Source organism: Ursus arctos, unplaced genomic scaffold, assembly GCF_023065955.2.
Source record: "Ursus arctos isolate Adak ecotype North America unplaced genomic scaffold, UrsArc2.0 scaffold_8, whole genome shotgun sequence".
Lineage (NCBI taxonomy): Eukaryota > Metazoa > Chordata > Mammalia > Carnivora > Ursidae > Ursus > Ursus arctos.
This window is the reverse complement of record NW_026623100.1, coordinates 15,590,155-15,608,099: the sequence shown is the minus strand read 5'-3', so window position 1 is coordinate 15,608,099 and position 17,945 is coordinate 15,590,155. Positions and strand designations below refer to the sequence as shown.

The 17,945-nt window shown below is 38.8% G+C and overlaps 1 protein-coding gene and 1 long non-coding RNA gene across 8 annotated transcripts in view; one reads left to right on the top strand and one right to left on the bottom strand.

The window, feature by feature from the left end:
• The window catches only part of SOCS5 (suppressor of cytokine signaling 5), a 57,910-nt gene extending 41,198 nt beyond the window's left edge, over window positions 1-16,712 (bottom strand). For 2 of the 7 annotated variants that reach the window (XR_008958221.1, XR_008958220.1), the window contains exons 1-3: window positions 16,220-16,422; window positions 10,088-10,175; window positions 7,210-7,355 (exon numbers count right to left, since the gene is read on the bottom strand). The gene's annotated coding sequence lies outside the window, so the exon portion shown is untranslated. Of the gene's footprint in view, window positions 1-7,209; window positions 7,356-10,087; window positions 10,176-16,219; window positions 16,423-16,554 lie in introns of those variants that run through there. The other 5 variants (XM_048222422.2, XM_048222423.2, XM_026486548.4 and 2 more) reach the window with 4 other exon arrangements.
• LOC123000223 (uncharacterized) overlaps window positions 16,650-17,945 on the top strand; it is a 62,795-nt gene continuing 61,499 nt past the window's right edge. The window contains exon 1 of the long non-coding RNA XR_006408076.3: window positions 16,650-16,780. This is a non-coding gene — a long non-coding RNA (uncharacterized LOC123000223). The remainder of the gene's footprint in view (window positions 16,781-17,945) is intronic.

Sequence of the window (17,945 nt, the reverse complement as noted above, 5' to 3'; positions counted from 1 at the left end):
AATCTAACTACTCACAGTTAGCAAATTTTATATCCTAACTTTTAAATAAAGATTTCCTTTTTAAAAAACTCAGAAGTATCACTCTATTTTTTTGTTTACTGCATTTGAACATTTTCTTATACCTTACACCCTTAAACATCCTAAAGCTCATGATTTTTATCACTTGTCAATCATTCTTAGTATACTGAAAATTTTAAAGAACATGATTGATAATGGTTTTATAGTACTTGGTCATATAGTAGCATAATCTAACCATTTCAGAGGCTTCCCATTTTTTAACATTATAAATGGCATTGTAATGAATAAGAAATATACACCTACACATACATTTATATGAATCTCTTATTTCCTTATAATAAATTCCTAAAGATGGAATTTTGGGGCAAAGGGTCTGAACAATTTTAAGGATTCTGAATATTACCAAATTACTACTGTAATAGACTGAATGTTTGTGTACCCCCAAATCCACATGTTGAAATCTAATTAATCCCTGATGTGACAGTATTTGAAAATGGGACCTTTGGGAGGTAATTAGATCATGAGGGTGGAGCCCTCATGTATGGGATTAGTGCACTTTAAAAGAAGCCAGAGGGGCGCCTGGGTGGCTCAGTTGTTAGGCATCTGCCTTCCGCTCAGGGCGTGATCCTGGCGTTCTGGGATCGAGTCCCACATCGGGCTCCTGTGCTGGAAGCCTGCTTCTTCCTCTCCCACTCCCCCTGCTTGTGTTCCCTCTCTCGCTGGCTGTCTCTATCTCTGTCAAATAAATAAATAAAATATTTAAAAAAAAAAAAAAAAAGAAGAAGCCAGAGAGCTATCTAGCTCTCTTTGTACCATGTAAGGAAACAAGAAATCTGCAGTCTACAACCCTAAAAAAGGGTTCACTGGAGTGCAGCTGTGCTGCACCCTACCTAGGACTTCTAGCCTCCGAACTGTGAGAAATAAATTCTGTTTATAAGCCCCCTGTTGTTTATAATACCATAAGTTTATGGTATTTTGTTCTAGCAGCCTGAGCTAAGGTAGCCATTTAGAAAGTTGTATCAATTTATGCTCCTACCAAAAGCAGGAATTTGCCAACACTTGATTCTTTTAATATGACAGACCTATTAAAGCACACAACCTATGACATACTGATTCTAACCTCTGAGACTTTTTCCATAAGTTTATTTCATAAGCTTAGAGGAAAATATTTTGTAGTAAAATTTTTTTACCTGCGGGTAAGCAATTTTTCCAGCGTTGTTTTTCAAACAAATTTATCTCTGTTAATTAAATTAGTTAACTGAAATGGTATGAATTGCATAAATTCATTTAAAAATTAAGGTTATTCTTCTATGTGTATATTTGCAATAAGAGATGTCTAAAATAATGAAGATGACCATGGTAAACTCTGGGTTTTGAGATACTGAGTTCTCTTTCTTTCTTTCTATGTGATTTTAAATTTTTTATTTTTAGTTTTCAAAATTAAAAAATTTTCAAAAATGTTTTCTTTGTTTTTTTAAAAATCCTTCTTCTTTCTCTCTCTCTGGTATGGCTTAAAAATTAAAATACGAGCTAACATTCTTTATAATGAAGCCATACTCTAAAAAGTATGATATATCAAAAATTATAAAGTTTTTCAAAAAAAGAAAAATTAAAATCCTACATATCTATTACAGTTATGATGGAGTAACTGGTACTGGTCTAGACCTCCTGCTGTAAATGACCATAAAACTGAGCAATATACATAAAATATTATTTGCAGATATTGGGCAGTGCAGGTCTGTCATTCCTGAGTGAAGGGAAACAAAAATTCTTGAATGCCCTGACTTTCTGCTTGTGCCACAGGAAAGGGAAACCCAAAAAGAGCACAGAGATCTCATTGAGTTGAGGAAACAGAACTTGAAGTATGAAGCTAATAGAAGTCACTGGAATTTAAGCGTCAGAATACAAGAAAGAAGGGAGTTGTGGAGAGAAAAAGTTTCAGAAATCTGCAGAGAGATCTCCTAATTCTTTGCCTGGAAACCAACCTGCATAAGCACAAGGCAAGACTCCAATGAGACCAAAGAATAAAATCTGCAGGAAAAACAACTACAGAGTGTGAGGTGAACAACTATTTGAGCTTGCAAAGGTCTGGGAGACATTCAAATTCGGGCAGTTAGAGTGGAGAGACCTCACCGAACATCATATGCATTTGATAGATACCCCAGAAAGGCTATACCTCTGTATCAGGGCTGAGCTAGTCCTGGAATAAATAAAATGTTGAAACCAAAGATAAAAAGAATCTTTAAAGCAGCCAGAAGAGCAAAATAAGACATATTACACCAAAAGAACAATGGTAAAAATAATCACTAAATTCTTATCAGAAAAAGTTAAGCTAGAAGATATTTAAATGATGACTTTAAAGTGCTACAAGGGGAAAAAATGCTATCGACTTAAAATTCTATATCCAACATAAATATCCTTCAAAAATGAATGCAAAAGAGAATAAAACAAGATCCAGAATTATCCTTCTACCATAAATAAGTAGAAAACTAGTCAAAATATGAAACAACTGTCCAGATAGCAGACAACAGGCCATATGGACACACAATGCTTGAAAGAAGGGAAACAAATGAGGTGAGCCCAAAGACTGTCCCAGCTTTCTGTGTGGAACTACAGCACATGCAAAGGGAACTCAAGTAGAGGCAATAGTCTCACTGAGTTGAGGTGACAGAGCTTGGAATTTGTGAAGTCTGAGAAAACTAGAATTTGTAGGGCATATTACCACAAAGGAAGAAGCTAAATATAAATGCTCCAAAAACCTGCAAAAAGGGTGTCCTTAAATTTCTGGCTAAATACCAATCCGCATATGTGTTGTATGAAAATCTATGAGGCTAAACAAAAAACAACTTCTAAAAAAATAATAAATGCTGCGGATCCCTAATCCAAACAACTCCCGTAGTTCACATGGGGGCAGGCCCATTCAGTTTCCATCAACCCAAGGTGAATAAACCCTGATGAAGACATTAGGCAATCAAGGGAGACACAAGAAGGGGCAAGATTCAGTAGTGGGCCCAAACTAGGCCTACGCTAAAAGCTATTCTAGAACTGCCAAAACCCAAACCCCAAAACCCTGAAAACAAAACTCAAAAGATCAAGCTGATCCACAAATAAATTAACTGCCTGCCAGAGCGAAACTTAATAGTCAAGAAAGAAAAAAAAAAATCAAGACACTCAACATAACTTCATAAAAAATTACCAGACATAGGAAAAAATAAGAAATGGTAACTTATAATCAGGATCTAGAAGTGGCAGGGATTAGGAGAACTTTTGATATAAAGGCTTTACTTTTTATTTTTTTAAAGATTTATATATGGGGGGAAGAGAATGTGTGTGCATGAGTAGGGGGAAGGAAAGAGAGAGAATCTCAGGCAGACTCTTTATTGAGTGTGGAGCCTAATGCAGGGCTCGATCCCATGACCCAGAGACCATGACCTGAGCCAAAATCAAGAGTCGGACGTCTAACCAACTGAGCCACCCAGGTGCCCCGAGAACTATGTAAGGACTTTAAAACAGTATTTAGAGGCTTAAACAAAAACATGAACATAATGAAGAAAAGATTTCAACAGAGAAATGGAAATTATTTTTTAGAAAAACAGTGGTAATTCTAGAACTATAAAAAAGTATATCTGACATAAAAAATTAACTGGATGGAAATAACAGCACATTAGACAAAGGAGACTTAAAACAAAATCTGTGTACTTAAAGACAGGGAAAAAGACTTTTCAAACTGAAGGAAAAGAAAAAAAGATTCGAAGAAAAATGGACAGAGATTCAGTGACCTGCCAAAAAAACACATGTAGGACTGAAGTCTGAAAAGAAACACTTGGGAATTTAAAATTTTGAAGAGAGATGGCTAAAAATTTCACAAATATGATGAAAACAATACACCCACAGATCTAAGAAGGTCAATAAGCCCCAAGGATAAACACAAATGAAACCACACCAAGGAGTATCATATTAAAGTTGTTGAAACCCAGTCAAAGAGAGAAAAATCTTAGGAGCAACCAAAGGCATATTACATATAGGAAAACAAATATAAGAATCACCATAGAATTCTTGTCAGAAACTATGCAACTAAAATAGTTAAAAAAAAAAAATCTTTAAAGTGCTAAAAGGAGAGGAAAAAAGCCCCGAAAACCTAGAATTCTATATCCATTAACAATAGCTTTCAAAATTGAAGGCAAAATAAGGGGGTGAGGGGGAGGCTGCACTATAAGAAATGTAAAGGGAAGTTTTTAAACAAAAGGAATAGGATACCTGACACAAGCTTGGATCTATACAAATAAACATCTAAAGAAATGGTTAAAATGAAGGAAATATTAAAGACATTTTTCTCATTTTTAAGAAGATTTTATTTATTTGAGAAAGAGAGATAGAGAGAGAGAGGGTGTACATGTACAAGCGGTGGGGGGGAGAGACAGAGAGAGCCAGAGAAGCAGGCTCCCTGCTGAGGAGGGACTCTGCCAACTTGGGGCTCTATCCCAGGACCCTGGCAGACGCTTAAACAACTGAGCCACGCACGTGTCCCCATTTTTCCCATTTTTAATTGCTCTAAAAGGTAAGTGCCTAACAAAAGCAAAACCAGCAATGGGGTTTAAACCCACATAAAATCAAGATGTATGACAGAAAAAAAAAAAAAAAGCCCAAAAGATGGGAAGAAATGGGAGTATAGCATTATGATGTAAGATTTTTGCATTATACATGAAGTGGCATATTATTTGAGGGCAGACTGTTATTAAAAATAACCACCAAAAGCAGACAGAAAATCAAGGAAAAAAGAAAAAACAGTATACAATAAGATAGTACATTTTAATCCAACCCTATCAAGAAATACATTAAATGTAAATGGTCTAAACTAATGGTTGGCAAACTTTTTCTGTAAAGAACCAGAAAATATTTTAGGCTTTAAGGACTATATGGTCTCTATCCCAACTATTAAAGCTTGACATCATAGCATAAAAGCAGCCATAGATAATATGTAAGTGAATGGGCATGACTGTGTCCCAATAAAACACTCACATAAACAGTCTGCCAGCCATAGTTCTGCCAACTCACAGTCTAAACATACCAAGCTTATAACGATGTCAGATTGGATAAAAAAGCAAGACCCAACTATATGCTGTGTACCAAAAAAACACTTTAAATATAAATGACATAAATAAGTTAAAAGTAAGTGGATGGAAAAAGATATATCATGCAAACATTAATCAAAAGAATTTTTAGTTTCAGACGCAGAGATTTCAGAACAAGAGAAATTACCAGCAATATAAAGGGTATTTCATGACGACAGAGGGGTCAATTCATCAACAAGACTTAATCCCAAATGTGCTGCAACACATGTAATAGTGCTCAGCACATGAAACAAATCTGAAGGAACAGAAAGGAGAAACAGACAAATCTAAACCCGTAGGTGAAAACTTCAACTCCTTTCTTGATAGAACAAGTAAGTAGCAAATTGGTAAAAATATAAGAAGATATACAAAGACCAACCTAACTTCACTGACTCTATGGAACACAGCACCCAATAGGAGAAGATACAGTCTTCTCAAGTACACACTGAACATTAACCAAGATACACCATATGTTGGGACATAAACCAATCAAAAAGCTTAAATGGATTGAAATTATTAAGACTATGTTCTCTGACCAAAATGGCATTAAATGAAAACACAGTAACAAAATACCTGGAAAATCCCAAATATTTGGAAATTATTTGACAACACTTCAGAACAATCCATAGGTCAAAGGAAAAATTACAAGTAAAAAAAAAAAAAGATTTTGAATTGAAATGATAATGAAAATTTATGGCTTTAAAAGTTGATAATTTTTTAAAATAAATTCTTAATTCAATGATCTAAACTTTTACCTTAAAAGCCAGAAAAAGTATAACAAATTAACTCAAAGTAAGGAGGAGGTAAGGAATTAATGAAAGAGCTCAACTCGAACTATAAAATAAACCACAGAGAAAACCAACAAAACCAAAAGCTGATTTTTTAAAGGACAGAGAAAATTGATAAGCCCTAGCTAGACTAATCATGAGAGGAAAGGTAAAATGGACAAATGCCTCAAGCACAAATTACTGAAACAGGAATAAAAAGAAATAGAATAGACTTACATCTCTTCATTTAAAAATTGAATCCTTAATTAAGAACCCTTCCACAACAAACAAACAAACAAACAAACAAACAAACAAACACAACCCTCCAGGCCCAGATAGCTTCATTGGTGAATTCTATCAAACATTTAAGGAAGAAAATCAACTGTACCCAAACTCTTCTGTAAAACAAATGAAGAGGGGACATTGTTAGCGGGAGTATAAAATGGTAAACCCACCTTAGAAATTGTTCTGCCAGTTTCTCATAATGTTAAACGTACACACATCCTATAACCCAGCAAGTCGACTTCTAGGTAGTCACCCACATGTAAGGAATATTCATGTCACGAAAGCCTCGTATAAGAATGTTCATAGGAGCATTAGTCCTAGCAGTTAAAGACCGGAAACAACCCTTTTCCACAGTAAAAACCGATAAATTATAGTATATCCATACAACCGAATGCTACTCAGCAACTAAAAGGAACTAACTATTGTTACATGTAACATGGATGAATCTATATTTTAAACAAGAGCTTCATACAAATTTTATGCCCAGGCAAGTTTGAGAACCACTGTTACAGAAGCACACACATAATAACAAAAGGGAAAATATAAAAGATTTAGGTAGTCTATAAATTAATCAGTGCAACATACATCATAAATTGATCAGCTGTCATTTTGCATAGATGCTTAATTGCTATTTCAATTATGGTTACAATAGTCCTGTGTGTTCACATTTCTACTTAGGCCCTTTAGGGACTTCCAGTTCCAAATTATAGTCTTTGATCCTCTAACTACCCTAATTTCTCATTAATTCCAACTTAAACTATGCATTTTAGATAAGGAATTCTGTCGATCAGTTCCTTTGCTTTTTTTTCGTACAGTTTTCTCAACCCCTTAATAGTGGTATTCTTACTGTTTCCTGCACAGCCTTGACGTTCTACCTCCTTTAAAACTGAACCAAAAACTCATCTTTTCCACTAAGTGCTAAACCACCTCAGATTTTTTCCAAATTCTTTCAGCACTTGAAGATCTTGCTCCTAATAAATGGACTATTTATTTTTACTAAGTTTGGACACCTCCTCTTAATGACTCACCAACTCCGTCCCCTGGTTTAGAGAGTAGAATCTTTGGAAGAGAATTGAAAAGATTACAGTTCTCTTCGAGGTTCTTTCTCTTGCGATGTTTTTACTTTTCCCTCTTGGAATGCATTCTATTTGCCGGAGCCTTAAGCTCTATAATGCTAAAGGGTAGGAGAGAAAGAGAGGCAAAGAGATGGTTGATTAGGATGGCTCTGGACTAGGTTTTAAAGAAGGCGAAAAAAGCCTTCAGGCTTCATTATCTGTTCAGACTACCTCACCAGCCCAGGAAGCAAACGGGATTCCAAAGAGAGTTTCAGTGAGGAATAAGAAAGTGCATTTGTTACAAATTCCCACTGTTGTACTGGAAGACCAGTGTACCATGGTACACTGTTCCAAGGACTCTTAAATATTTCTGGCAGTAAATGTTTCTACATATGCTTTGTAGGGTTAGATGGTGGGGGGAGGTTGAGTTGAGGGGGGCAAAAGGTAAATATTAAAAAAATGTCTACACTCTTGGACTAAGTACCAGTACTGGCGGTTACGTTTTGTTCTGCATACATTATTATTTAGGAATTATGGTCATTACTCACTTAATTTCACAAGTTTCAACTCTAAACCTTTTGCCTTCCAAATCCTATCTATAAACCTGGCCACACTTCTGAGCTAGACCCATATTTCCAGCTGATGTTTTGGTCACGTTATTATTTATCTAAAAAGCATACTACTTACCTGAAAACCCATTATTCCCCCTCTCTCAAACTTGCACATATTATTCAACTGCCAAATCAGAAACCTTAGATTCACCCTCAGCTTCTATCACCTCCAAACACTAACTACACAGAGCCTTAAATGCATCCCTGCATGTGATCTACCAATATATTGGAGGCCAGAGAAAATGCCTCATTCACTTACCCTGCCATATGTATTACTTGGTGAATAAATATCTCCAAACTCTATTCCTCCAGACTATTCTCTTTACTACTGCTATAACCAGCTTTCTACAACAGCAAACTGTGTCACTTCCACATCTACAAAACAAAATAAAAACCCAAACTCCTTGTATGGCATATGAGACCATTAACAACTTGTTCCCATTCTACCTTGATTCTAGTCTGATTTCCTAATTTTCTTTTGTACTCTTTTGACAGATCAAATTTCATCCTTCTCCTTAAACACACTATACCCTTTCATTTTTAATAATCTAGAATAAATAGAAACTCAGTGCAGCCTGCTTTATTTTTATGATCACCCTTATACTATTTAAAGCCATTAGCTAAACCTGTACAGAAGTAATGAGCAAACGAACCATCAGAAGATACAGTCAACTCTCAATTAGCTTATTGTCATATTCTTATTAACCTGGTCAGCGTAGACTAAATGGAAAAGTGAGTAAAATATTTCAACTGCTTGCTGAGCTTCTTCCTTACCGTAAATTAATGTTAAAAGTCTTCAGTTGCAGATTTATTATCCTCCTTTTGATTGACAGACACAAAGAGAACTATAATTCAAATTTCTTCACATCTACCCTTTTCCTTCATCTTTAACACCTCCCTTTCCCATTTCTGTTGTTTCTCCTCTTGTACTTTCCTCCCCCTGCTACTTAAGTCTTCCTAGTACCCTCTTTGTCCATCCTTTACAAGAACATCAGTATTCCTCTATAATTCTTGGGAGAGCACCTAAAATCTTATGAAGTACTTTCACATATACTTACTCACTTGATTCTTGCAACCTCATCAACAAATATCAAGGGTGTGTGTGTGTGTGTGTGTGTGTGTGGTGTCAGTTTATGCTGTGAAAATTAAAAGGAAACAAAGAAACCTCATTTAGAATGGAGCCAGGAGGCCAGCAGGGGGAGCTCTCACACTCTATCACTTTTGTCAATTGCAGACCCAACACGAAGAAAGGTACCTTGCAAGTCACTACTCCTTTAGCTACTACTTTACTATCCCAGCAGGAAGGGCAACAGCCCAGCCAATGCGACTGTCACAACTCAGCCAATGAAAGCCACTATACTTCCAACTGCTAGTTTAACCCAATGAACTTTTTGTTTATAACAGCCCTCCCATTTTCCCCCTTTCCTCTGTGAGAGAGAGGTCCTCTCCTTTGTTCTCTAGACTTGCTTGTGGTTTTGCCACAGCTTGCTTGTTTGGAATTGCAATTCTCTATTTCCAGGTAAACCCATTTTTTGCTGGTAAAATAGCTGGCAGTTTCATTTCTAAGGTTAACAATATACAGCAGATGCTGCTCATCTAAGTAAAATTTAAGATACTTTCTTATATTTTAACTTGTTTGAGGAAACTGCAGTTCAAAAAAGTTATTATTCATCTAACATACTGCTATTACCTCTGCCTAGAACTCCACAATCCCTCTTCACCTGCTCATCTCTCAAGAGACATCTCAAGCCTTCCGCTACTCCCAGAGCAAGTGTATTACACCTATTTCAATGCTATCCTAATGTTTTTCACACCACTTATTTCATACCACTGGAAGAATCCAGTATCTGGACTCTATTTTTTTTTTTTAAAGATTATATTTATTTATTTGACAGAGATAGAGACAGCCAGCGAGAGAGGGAACACAAGCAGGGGGAGTGGGAGAGGAAGAAGGAGGCTCATGGCGGAGGAGCCTGATGTGGGGCTCGATCCCATAACGCAGGGATCATGCCCTGAGCCGAAGGCAGACGCTTAACCGCTGTGCCATCCAGACGCCCCCAGTATCTGGACTCTTAACTCTAGTGTTGTTTTTACCAAACAAGATTTTTCTTATTGACTGTTACCTTATTAATGCCCATTAATGATCCAACATTTTATAGTGAAGAGGAGAAACATTATATGGATGGCCTGTGCTATTTTCCAATCTCTAGGGTAAAACTGTACACCAAAAGATCCCTTACCTTTCCTTAAAAATCAGGAATTTAAGGAATAGCTCCAAATCCTCTCAAAATATATAGATATGATCTCTCCTGGTAATGGCATCCAAAGCTGCCACAACAAAGAAGAAAAACGGCATTTCATAAACCCTAAATTAAATCATTATAAGTTTTAAAAGATGCCTGTTAATGTCTTGGGAAACATTTAGGATTAACAATCAAAAGATGGGGGCCTTAGTCCCTACTCCATCACATATTGGGTAACTTGGGAAAGTCGCTTAACCTCCCTGAGTCAAATTTCCATTTTTGAGAAAGTTGGACAATGCCACTTACCTTTCAGAATTGTTCAGAGAATTCAATGAAAAAAAAAAATGACTGCAAATCACTTAGCCTAGAACACAATAAAGTAAAAAAAAAAAAAAAAAGAAAGAAAAAGGTAATCTCTTTTATAATTATTTCCATGTACATCATTTTTGTCTTCAGAACTATGCCCAAGAACCCTCAACACATTCCAGGACTCTGTGGCCCAGCAACGACTACAATAAATGCCCTCGAAGAAGCTATCTCCATGACTTCTGGATCCCCTTCCTGGGTCACAACTCAGGTCCTGTAAATATAATTTGGAGTGTCTTCTCCTAAATGCATTATCTTGTTCTCTGCCACACGGAAACTCATCAAAGGATGCTCCTGTAGCTTCTCCTTGTTGGCCTGGCTGTCAACTACCTGGAACAGCACACAGAGTCAGCTGCAAATCTGGCAACTTTCACTGCCAGTCTGTCTTTTAAATCATTTATAAAAAAAGAAAAAAAAAAGGTTAAGTAAAATTGGTCCCAGCACTGATCACCTGAAGGGTAATTAGGCTGGACTATTTTCTCATGTTAATAACCAAAGTCAAAGACTAAGTAATTAGATAAATAAGCTCCCCTTTGGCTATCTGAATATTTTAACCCCTTCCCCCCAATAGATTTTATTTAATGTTTTAGTAAGTTTATTCTTCAGCTTTGGAATATTTCACCTGTTTTCCTTATACAAAGACACACTAATCTGGAGAACCCAGGGTCTACATTAGGGCTAAACTCCTACAAAATCCTGGTTTTCCTCCAAATTTCTCTCTTTCCGACCTCAAATTCTTAACTCCCCTTCCTCTGACTACCCACTATATATGAAGGCTTGAAGTTCAGTTCCCAAATCATTCCTGTGCCATCATTCTACCTTTCATGTTCCATTTTAAGTACATATACATTATTTAAGTAAGCTTCTATCCTTTTTAATTGCTTGAAATACAGTATATCAATACTTGATTACCACCTCGAACTGTAGAATCTTGCCCGGAAGAGAAAGACTGGATATTATTCCTGGTATAGGAGTCGTCAAATAAAATAAAGAAGTCGTATTTGCAGACAATCCCAGAACAATAAGCCTATTTCAAAAATATTTTTTTTCAAAATTATCTCCCTCACTGTTTATTATTAGCTTCGATAGATTATTGTATGACATCTCATCAAAGCAAAGGTAAATCTAATTTTGGTGTTAAACATCACATAAGCAAAAGGCTTAGAGAAACTGTGGAAATATATTCTTACTCTACTGTACTTGGCAATAAGTGTCATTACGATTATGGTCTCTCTCAAGTTATTCCTTAGGATTTTTCACCTAAAGGCAGGTAACTAATTCTCAATTAAACTACTCAGATGTAAATTTACCCAACATTAACATGAATCAACAGTCCAACCCGTTACCCTTCAAGATTACTTCTGCTCTAACCAGATTCAAAAGCCCTCTCTCTATTACCCCCTAAAAAGTAAGACAGTTGGCTAACTCAGAAAAAGAATTTATTGAGTAAGGAAAATGATTCGTATTTTCCTTTGGGCATTCTCTAACATCTACATTGAAGCTAAGAAAGTAGTTTTCATGGTCCATACCTACTCAGTCCTTGTAGCCATTAATTTTCAATATGAATAACTGGCAATTCACAATGTCATAATTATTTTTAAACCTATTAAAAAACTGCAACTTAATGAAAAATTGAGCAATAATTGGTTATATTTTATTATAACATGGTATTTCTAAAGACTCTTGAAACCATACTTAAATATTTTATTCGCATAATTAGATTATGTAATGATTGAAAGAAAAGATCTGCATGTCTAAGTTCTACAAAATTCTTATAAGCATTTCATGATTCCAAAAATGACCAATTTTAAATTGTAATAGTTTCGTAATCTTTGTTATAATAGTTAATCAAAAGAAGAATAAGAGTTGGTCACTCTCAAACATTAAAATTCTGTATCAGTGAAAGAAAAATATGATCCTGAAAGCTTCTGATAGCTCCGTGTAATGCTTACTTCAGATTAAAGGGATGATCCATGTATTTATCACCTGAAGTACCTACAAAGAGAATGCCTGCCTGAGATCTAAAACAAAATAGCACGAATCTATAACTAACATAAAAATGCTTTTGAGCTACACTTGTTTCTGATTTTACTTTCTAACCTGTAAAACAGACTCAATTCAATGAAACTCTAAAAATAAGGGTAATTAAAAATATGTGATACACATTTTTTAAATTGAAATTAATGTTTAAAAAGAGCATAAAAAATTACAGTTGTATGACAGTAAGAAGTTACATGTTGTGACAGTAGGTAAAGGTGCATGAGAACCAAAGTTAAGGCAGAAGAGCTATTATAAAAGCAACAGAAGAAACTGATAAGGCAGAACCAAAGAACACGTAGGAAAAGTCCACCACTGTCATTTAAAAAACATCTGCTAAACCACATGTTCATACACTAATTAGACCTGGGTTACAGCAAAGTAAAAAGAACAAAATGTTACAAAATTGGAATTACACAAATTTTATCAATAAACCCTAACAGTATAATGAATGCAGTCATCAAAACAATCACTTAATAAAAAACAAGGTTCAAGGATTTTCTCATGGCTTCACCAACAGAAAGGGATTGTAATGAATAACATCTTACAAATTCCTGATTTCCTCACCTAAGCTTACCCAGTAAGCCTTTGGAACTCACTGCATTTTCACTCGAATACCTGCAAATCAATTACTGACATTTTGATTCTAGAATAATGTCATTGCAACAAGGGTCTCCAGATGACATTCATAAAAACAGATGCACTCACTCTAACTTGATATGCACACCTAATTGAAGGCCCAAGATGAACAGAGAAAGCAGAAAACAAACATGAGGGCATCATCTGCACTAAGAGCCTTGTAATAAGACAGGCTATTATGTGATCATGTATTTATGTAGGAATTTGTTGTAGCCTCAAAGTGACTTCATTAATAGCAAAGAAACAAATGGGCACACAAGTGTCTGTACACAACTAATGAGCCATAGAGAATAGGGTCCAATATCTGTTGCACATTTACTGTGTGCTAAGGAAAGAAACACTTTGAATCCTCACCACTCTCCTATGAGATAGGTACTTTTATCACCCTCACTCTACAGATGAGGAAACCTAAGTACACAGTAGTTAAATCACTTGCCAGACATCATAATGTTATTAAGTGGCTGAGATATGAAGTCAGTCGTTCTCTGTTACAACTATGATAGAAATTATGTTTTCATAATTATCATGTAATTCTACTACTGCTTATTTTTAAAGGTTCCAAACCCATTTTAACATAACAAAACTCACACCCTTACTGAGAATAATAATTTTCATATAATTTACTTTGAAAATACAGAAGCCTTTGGATTCTGAAGGTCTTGTAAGCAATTAATTTTTAGCATAAAAATGACAGAACACTAGCCTGCTTTAAGCTCATCTAATATTTTAATCTAGATGGCATGACAGTTTGTCTCTTTCCAATGACAGAGAAATATCAGCACTTCCACTAACAATGAAGTATATTGTTTAAAACTTTTCAATAAAAGCTCATCCAGTTTTGCATCATTTCATGTATAAACGTAGTCAACTCAAACTTCCCAATCCTTAGAAGAGAACATCACCACAAATACTCCAAAAACCATTTATAATTGGCACTGCAACCCTTTAGAAATAAACAACGTGAACGTGATAATGTAGAAAAACCCTGGACTAGAGTCCAGAGACCTGCCCACCGATCCTGGCTCTGTCACTAACTAGCAATTTAGTCCCTTCCACTGCTCTGGTGCTCGGTTTCCTGATGCAAAATAATCATCTCCATGGCCTACTCTCCCAGCTCTAACACAAATGTGACTCTTGGACATACATCTTTTTTCCAAGCTTTCCATTCTCATTCTATTTAGTTATTATCATTACTTTGCAGGCATTAAACATTATTTTTCCTCGGTTCTACAAAAGGAGAAAACAGCCCATTCTTAACTAAGGTGATAATGGAAAGCCTTCAGGACCACTAGTTTACCATAGATGAGTCTCAAGGCGAATAATGTAGAAGCTATTATAATGCTAAAAGGTGTTAGGTTTCAATATTTTAGGCTACTGTTTTGTGTGCCAGTACATTCTCCCTAAGGACAAATAGTAAAATTCAAGGACAATAGGGAGGAAAAAAATGTAATTATCCATCAGTTACTGAAAAACTAGAAAGGTGCCAAATGAAAATATTAGTACTTTTTTGCAGAACATTTTTCTCTGATGAATTACATTACAGGGCAACATATCCTCTACAAATTTTCTCAAATATGGTTAAGTACGCCCTTAAAAAAAAAAAAAAGTCTTCCCTTTTTTAAATTGTGAGGAATTAGTAAGGTAACATATATATGATTAAGAAAATATTTAAAAGATGAAAAGATCTTGCTGTGCAATTCTTAGCTTCCTCTTCTCAGTGACATGAAGAACCTTAAAGGGGTGCCAGAGGTAGAATTTGTGGACTGCAACAGCCTGACCCCGGTATGCATTTCTGAGTTCCTAACCCATTCTCAAAAGTTATGCAAATACAAGATTATTAAAATTAAACTAAGCATCTGACATTAACATTCAACTGTTAGAAAGCTCAACTGCTTTCTAGAGCTGCTACCTTACCAGCATCTTCCCAATACGAGACTTAAAGTTGATCTTGTAAAGAAACAAAAGCAAGGGAAAGAAAGCATGCGAATTACCTAATAATCTTGTAAAACAAAAGTAAGTAGCAAATTCTAATACCAGTCAGTCCACTCTAAATGTTAAATCAGGAAGAAGTAAGACAGCCGCAGCTATAGATTGAGAGAACTGAAGAAAGGCTGGCTATTTAGCAGATGTAGAGGCGGCTACAAGAATTTCAAGGTACAGTTAGGAGCATTTCCAGCAAAACTAGTAACTGGTAAAACACCATCAAACATGTACATACATTTTAAAATAAAGGATAACTGACAAGTTCCAGCAGCAAGCCTCGTCTTGGTTGGAATGCCAAAATAAAATGTCAAAAATCACATCGAGAATCCAATCCCCCAGTCTTTCAAAGTTCGGAACCAAACCGACATGAGTACTTAAACTGCTTCTTAGCATCCTTCTTTGAATGCAACTCCCTCTCCAGAAAGTCAGTTCGTTTGGCTACTTGAATGCCCAAATCCCAGCACCAAAGAATTCTAGGAGTCCAAGTAGTTACAGAAGGGTCTTCCAGCGGACGCCTGCGCATCCCTTTCCACCTCGGGTTAAACCTCCGGAGGTGCCCCGGTCACTTCCCCATCCAAGCTCCCCGGTTCTCACATCTCCCTGTAGACCGCTTCTTGTCGACCTTGAAGACCCCCGGATCAAGCTTTAGAGCCCAAGTGACTTAGCCGGTTGGCCCCTTCCCCGCAGCGCGCGTTAACTGTCCCCACGGTCTCCGGTGGCCTCCCTCCGACCCCTATCACGAACGCCCTCCTACTGGCTCTGAACGACCCCCTTCCCTTTAGGAGCCCCACGTCCCTCCAACCAGAAAAATAATTCCTCAGAAATGCACTGACAGCCTACTAAGCGCAAGCCCCCACTACGCGCAGAGCAGTCTGCACAGGGCTCGCGGCCCGGACTCGCCGACCCCCGCCCGCTGTCTCCTCCCGGCCGGAGGGCCGGCGCTGCCTCTGCCCGGGGTGTGGAGGCGACGGCCGGAGGCGGAGTGCGCCGGGCGCGGGCACCGGAGGACCGGCAGGCGGCCGCTAACGGCTGCGCGGGGGCCCGGGAACGGGCGCCCGGGAACGGGCGCTGGCTGGGCCGGGCGCGGGCCGCGGGGACACTCACCGGTCGGGGCGCGCGGGGCGGCCTCATCCAGGGGCACCTGCGGCCAGGCGGACGGGCCCGGACGGCGCAGTCACCGAGAGGGCGAGTCCGCCCGCTCGCCCGCCGGTGCCGTCCCGTCCCCTCCGACTGCCCGATCGAGCGCAGTCTCGTTTCCTCTGGACGGAGCCCGGGGACCCCAGCTCTGCCGGATGCCCCCGCCAGGCCCCCACCCCCTTCCCCGGCCGCCTCCCCCCTTCACCCTTTCCCCTCCCCCCTCCCCCCAACCCCCACCGGAATGGAAAATACCTCCCGGGGCGGGGGGCGGCGGGGGCACGCCTCTCTGAAGGGCAGCCTACCGTGACCAATAGCAGGCGGGGCTCTGGAGGGGCGGGATTCTTAGCGGCCAATCCGGAGGCGTGTAGGTGAAGGCCGAAGTAGGGAGGCAGGGAGCGAGAGGGGGGCGGCCGGGGAGTCAGGGAGGTCCGGCCGCTCGGGTGCGCGCTGTGCGCGGCTGCCATTTTGGAGTCGGGCAGCTGAGACGGCGGCCGGGTCCGGCCCGGGGGAAAGGGAGGAGCCAGTCAGGTAGGAAAGAGGCTGTCACGTGGGATGGAGGGGCGGGGTAAAACGGGCTGTAGCCGGAGGGGAGGGGTCGGAGGCGGCTAGTCACGGGGGCTGAGGGGGGTCACGTGGTGGGAGAAGGGCCAGCAGTGGGCTTGGGGGCGGAAGGTCAACTTGAGGTGGGAGAAGGAAGATAGCTTTGTCCCTGGTTTCAACTCTTCCAGGGAAAAGGAAAGGAAAAATGATGAATGGAGGGTGTGAGTGCCGGGTCGGAAAATGTGAATGAGTCTCCCTAGCTCCTTCCAGCATGGAGCCACCCAGTCACTAAATTCCAAGATGCACGGGAAACTGGGCACTTCTTTTAATTCAAGTAGTCCCATTCCTACTCCCTGCTGTCACAAACATGACTCACAGATCTGTTGGAGGGGTGATTGTCCTCCACTTTCTGCCTGCACTTTATGTGGAAGGGCCCCCGCCCTAGAAATGGCTGAAAGGGTAGAAGCATAGTTGAGGCATTGTGACGCCAGCAGGACTCTTTACATCTGGCGTTTTAGAAACTGTGTCGTCATTCACAAATTTCCTGGCCACTTCTGTGTTGGACATACCATTATCGTGTTCCAACGCCTCCAAACTAAACAAAAACAAAACAAAACAAAAACAACTTGCCCGTAAGCCCCTGCCTAGTGCTCATCTTTATTTCAATTCAGGCTAAATTATGTTCCCTTTTAACTGAAAGTGCTCCTCTTAAGGCTACCGGTGACATCCATGTGACCAAGTTCAAGGGTCACTTTTTAATTCTTATTTGATCTCTAGTGCAGTAAACTCTATGGACTACATCCCTCTTTAAGCTTTTTCTCCTCCCCAGGGCACTCCTCACCCCAGTTTCCCTGAGACTAGAAACGCTGAGATTGTTAATCTTAATAAATCTGTTATCTATTGGCTCATAAAGAGAGTTCCAAGGACTGATACCCAGTCTTCTCCTCAGTAGGTACATAGTCATTCTGCACACTAGGTGATCTAACCACTTTGGTGGCTTAGGGTACCTTTAATGAGGTTCAGATCTGCATATGTAAGTGGTTTTGGACATCTCCATTTGAACCTCATTATAACCTATCCAAATCAGAACTCAAATAGCTCAAAAGGCTGCAAAACTTGCTCTTTCTCCTCTGCTCCTTATCTTCTTTGATAA